Below are 6,000 nucleotides of genomic sequence, written 5' to 3' on the forward strand. Positions count from 1 at the left end.
TTTCGGCCAATGGGACATTAGCAAAAGGGATGGAAGGAAAGGCTTGAATGGTGCTTGTGCATTAGGGTTTTCACTCTCGCTGCTTTTCTGATCTTCCATTACATTAACAAGTTCAGGATAACTTAATATAATGAGATAATCACGGCCCAGTTATCCTTCACTCTAGCAAACTCATAGACATGTGAGTGAGGCCATCAAACATGTGTGACCCCAGTTGAGACCAGCAGAAAAATTGTCCAGCTGAACACTGTTTAAATTTCTGATCCACAAAATAGCTAATACATGGCTGTTATTTTAAGTGTCGAAATTTTGGTGGTGGTTTTAAGCTATGTGTTATGTGGCAAAAGCAAATTGATATAGTCAATTGAGAGAGATGGGTTAAAATCTCTTGCTAAGATTTTCAGTTTAACCTAGTATTTCTGTTAATTTTTGCTATGAAGATTTGAGACTATAATGTTAGATGAATTTAACCTTAAAATTATTGTTGTTTTACAGGTGGATTGTATCTTTTATCATTATGCGATTAACCTTTTTTATCCCTAACTAATGTTTCTGCCTTAAAATATAACTTGTCTGATACTAATAGAGGTATACTTTTTAAAAAAAGATTATTTTCCTGGTATGCCCTTTACCATTCTTATGCTTTCATTCTTTCTGTGTCCTAAAAGGAAATAAATCTGCCAATCCTGTCCTTAAAAAGAGATGGAAAGTTTAGCTAATTTACATCTATTGTGATTATTGGTGTACTTGTATTTGTATTTATTTCCACTGTCCCTTTGGCTTTTATTAAGCTTTTCTCCTTCCTACTTCACACTGATTTATGAAGTTTTTTTAACCCCCCTCTTTTTCCAACCATACTGTAAATTATATATTCTTTTTTATTCCTTTTAGCAATTATCCTTAAATTTTTAACTTAACAGCAGATGGAAAGTCTAAGGAGAACCAGTAACTCTCCCTTCCCCTTAAAATTATAAACCAGAAAACTTTAACTCTGATCATTCTCCTTTTGTTTTACTTGGCCTTGTTCATATACTTGTTAGACGTTTGGATATCTTCTTTGTGAAATGACTATTCAAGTTTTTAGCCCATTTTATAATTGAATTGTCTACCTTTTTCTTTTTGACTGGTAGGAATTCTTTTAATATTCAGAAGAAAAGTCCTTTATTAGATATATGTATTGCAAATATCTTCTCTCAGTCTGGGGTTTGCTTTTCAATCTTTCTAAATGGCATATTTTGATGAACAGAAGTTCTTAATTTTAATTAAGTTCAACATCTTTCTCTTTTCCCTCACACTGCTTTTTATGTTCTGTTTAAGAAATCTGTGCTTATACAAAAGTCATTAAGGTGTCCTGTGTTTTATTCTTGAAGCTTGATTGTTTTTAGCTTTCAGATTGAGATTTATGGTCCATATCAATATTTTTTTGTATTATAGGAGGTAGGGCTAAAGATTAATTTTGTCATTCAGCAATCCATTTCCTCTATTACCAAATATTTAAAGAAGCTTTCTTCCGCATTAAATTGCTTTGCACCTTTGCTGAAAAACAAGTTGGTTCTATATGTAGGGCCCTATTTTGGGGCTCTATTATTTTTAATTTGTCTACTTGATTATTCTTGCACTATATCACCTTGCCCTAATTATTATAGCTTTATATTAAGTAAGCTTGATAGCCCATAGTATAAATCTTTCAACTTGGCTCTTCTTCAAAATAATCATGACTGTTCTAAGCCTGCTGCATTTTCATATACATTTTAGAATCATTACCTGAGGAGACTTATCTATACTAGAACTAATTTAGATAACAAGGTCCTAGACTTCAAGCCAATACCATATTGGAATAAGACAAGTGTGGGAGAGAGTGAAGGTTTTGTGCATGCAGAAGGAATGTGAGTTGTTGTGTCCAGAGGGAAGACTGTGGAAGATTATATTTTCCAGAGATGGCCACAACTATATCTCCTATGTTACATGTTTTTCTGCATTACCTTGTTACCCTCAAGATGAGCCCCCAAAACATCTAGCTTTGAAAGCCAACAGGGCTTGCATCCATGAGATCTACAAGACTATAGTGAATGAAGAGACGATTCTTAAAGGGCTCACTCAGACTCACTGTGGCTACCCCTCAGAGCACAGAGCAGAGGCAGTAGACTGAAACACCCATTCTTTCACTAAAAGAGGCTTATTTGCTTATTTTAAAACCTTCAGCCTGAGGGATAGGCTTCTAATTCATCCAGTTAGAGGAACATAAAGAAAAAAACAAAAAGAGTGGAGATAGCTCAAAGGACCTGTGGGACAACATCAAGAGGACCAATGTTCACATTATAGGAATCTGAGAAGGAGAAATGAAAGAGAAAGGGGCAGAACACTTTTTGAAGAAATATTTACTGAAAACTTGCCTAACCTGGGGAAGGAGACAGACATCCAGATCGAGGAAGACTAGAGTGTTTCAAATAAGAGGAATCCCAAAAGACCCACACCAAGACATATTATAACTAAATTGTCAAAAGTTAAAGACAAGGAGAGATTCTAAAATGCAGCAAGAGAGGGACACTGCCAATACAACAGAGTAGAAAGACCCTGAGCTCACCTCCTCTCATGGGCACACCAAAATTACAAGTATTTACAGAACTGCTATCAATGAAAAAGACCAGAGCTTCCAGAAAAGACTTTGTACAACTAAAGATATAAAGAAGGAACTACAAAAAGAGATGGGTTGGAGGTTCAGAATCACAGTATAGTTAAGACCTACACCCCCAGGTGGGTGACACACAATTGAGAGATTAATTACAATTGCAGAGGTTCTCCCCAAGGAATGAGGGGTCTGAGCCCCACATTGGGATCCTCAGCTTGGAAGTACCATGCCAGGAAGACAAGCCCCCAGAATGTTTGGCTTTGAGGGCCAGTGGGGTTTACTCCCAGGAGACCCAGAGGGCTGTGGGAAATAGAGACTCCACTCTTAAACAGTGCACACAAAATTTCACATGCTCTGGGACCCAGGGCAGAAGCACTAATTTGAAAGGAGCCTAGGTGAGACCTACCTGCCGATCTTAGAGAGTCTTCCAAAGAGGCAGGAGGAAACTGCAGCTCACGCTGGGGACATAGACACTGGCAGCAGCCATTTTGGGGAGTTCATTGTACTACGTGGACAGTGGTGCTGGCACACACCATTTTTGAATCCTTCCTCTAGTTTATTAGCCTCAGGACCAAGTCCTGCCACAGACCACCAGCCTGTAGGCACCAGTGCTGGGATACCTCAGGCCACACAATTAACTAGGGGGGACACAGCCCCATCCATCAGCAGATAGGCTGCCTTAAGATCACCTGAGCCCACAGCTGCCCCTGGACATGGCCCTGGCCCCACTCACCAATGCACACACACTAGACCCAAGACCCCCAGGACCATGCAGCCAGACCCCAGGACCCAGCTCTGCCTGCCAGTGAGGTGGCACTAGCCCCAGGACCTAGCTTCACCTACTGGTGGGCGGGAACCAGCCCCATGATATCCTGGACCCTGACTCCACCCACCAGTGAACCAGGCACCAGTGGTTCTGTAGCCAGCCACCTCGTGACCTGGCCCTGCCACCAGTGGCCAGTAGCCTCTACACAAGGCATGGCCTGACAACAACCAGACTGGGGGCCAGCCATGCCTACCACACTGCCCACAGTACTCAGCTCACCACAACAGAAGGACCCACAAAGCCCACACAGGGGGCACCCCTAGAGCATATAACTCTGGTCACACACACACACACACACACCTCATGGTAACCACAAATTAAAAATCTCTAATAGATACACATACGAAAAAGAAAAAGGAATCCAAACATACCACTAAAGATACCAATCAAGTCACCAAGGAAGAGAACAAAAGAAGAAATGAACAAAACAGAACTATAAAAACAACCCAACAAGCAATTAACAAAATACATATCAATAAATACCCTAAATGTAAATGAACTAATAAATGTTCCAATCAAAAGACAGAGAGTGGCTAAATGAATAAAAAAAAGAAAAAGAACTGTATATATGCTATATACAAGAGACTCATTTAAGACCTAAAGACACACAGACTAAAAATGAGAGGATAGAAAAAGGTATTCCATGCAAATAGAAATCAAAAGAAAGCTGGGGTAGCAATACTTATATCAGACAAAAATAGACTTTAAAACAAAGACTGTTACGAGAAACAAAGAAGGATATTACATAATGATCAAGGGATAAATCCAAGAAAAAGATATAACAATTATAAATATATATGCACCCAACATAGTACTACCTAAATACATAAAGCAAATATTAACATGCATAAAGAAAGAAATTGACAGCACAATAAAATCAGAAGTGAAAAAGGAGAATTACAACCAGCACCACAGAAACACAATGATTTCTATGAATAATTATATACCAATAAAATGGACAACCTAGAAGAAATGGACAAATTCTTAGAAAGGTACAATTTCTCAAGACTGAAGCAGGAAGAAATAAAAAATATGAACAGACCAAGTACCAGTGATGAAATTGAATCAGTAATAAAAACTCCCAACAAACAAAAGTTCAGGACCAGATGGCTTCACAGGTGAATTCTATGAAGCATTTAGAGAAGAGTTAACACCTATCCTTCTCAAACTATTCCAAAAAATTGCAGAAGGAATACTTCCAAACTGATTCTATGAGGCCAGCATCACCCTTCTACCAAAACCAGACAAAGATATCACAGAAGAAGAAAATTACAGGCCAATATCACAATATCACTAATGAACAAAGATGCAAAAATCCTCGACAAAATATTAGCAAACTAAATCCAACCATACATTAAAAGGATCATACACCGTAATCAAGTGGGATTTATCCCAGGGATACAAGGATGGTTCAATATCCACGAATCAATCAATGTCATACACCAAACTGAAGAATAAAAATCAAATGATCATTTCAATAGCTGCAAAAAAAAAAAAAAAAAAAAACTTCAGACAAAATTTAACAACCATTTATGATAAAAACTCTCCAGAAAGTGGGTATAGAGGGAATATACCTCAACACAATAAAGGCCATACATGTTAAGTCCAGAGCTAACATCATACTCAATGGTGAAAAGCTGAAAGCATTTCCTCTAAGACCAGGAACAAGACAAGGATGCCTACTCTCACCACTTTTACTGAACATAGTATTGGAAGTCCTATCCATAGCAATCAGACAAGAAAAGAATTAAAAGTAATTCAAATTGGAAAGGAAAAAGTAAAACTGTTACTATTTGCAGATGACATGATTACTATACATAGAAAATCCTAAAGATGCCAATAAATATATACTAGAGTTCATCAATGAATTCAGTAAAGTTGCAGGATACAAAATTAATAAACAGTCTGTTGCATTTCTATATTCTAAGGAAGAACTCTCAGAAAGAGAAATTAAGGAAACAATTCCATTCACAATTGCATCAAAAAGAATAAAATACCTAAAAATTAACCTGCCTAAGGAGGTAAAAGACCTGTACTAGGACAACTATAGGATGCTGATGAAAGAAACTAAAGATAACATCAACAGATGGAAGGATACATTGTGTTCATGAATTGGAGGAATTCATATTGTTAAAATGACCAATGGCATTTTTCACAGAACTAGAACAAATAATTTTAAAATTTGTATGGAAACATAAAAGACCCTGAAAAGCAAAAATAATCTTGAGAATGAAAAACATAGCTGGAGGTATCATGCTCCCCAACTTCAGATGATACTACAAAGCTACAGTTATCAAAACAGTATCATACTGGCACAAAAACAGACACATATATTAATGGAACAGAATAGAGAGCCCAGAAATAAACCCACACATTTATGGTCAATTAATCTATGACAAAGGAGGCAAGAATATACAATGGAGAAAAGACAGTCTCTTCAATAAGTGGTGCTGGGAAAACTGTACAGTTACATGTAAAAGAACGATAGTAGAACATTTTCTTACATACAACAATAAACTCAAAATAGATTAAAGACCTAAATGTA

The sequence above is a fragment of the Balaenoptera musculus genome, chromosome 9, assembly GCF_009873245.2.
Source record: "Balaenoptera musculus isolate JJ_BM4_2016_0621 chromosome 9, mBalMus1.pri.v3, whole genome shotgun sequence".
Lineage (NCBI taxonomy): Eukaryota > Metazoa > Chordata > Mammalia > Artiodactyla > Balaenopteridae > Balaenoptera > Balaenoptera musculus.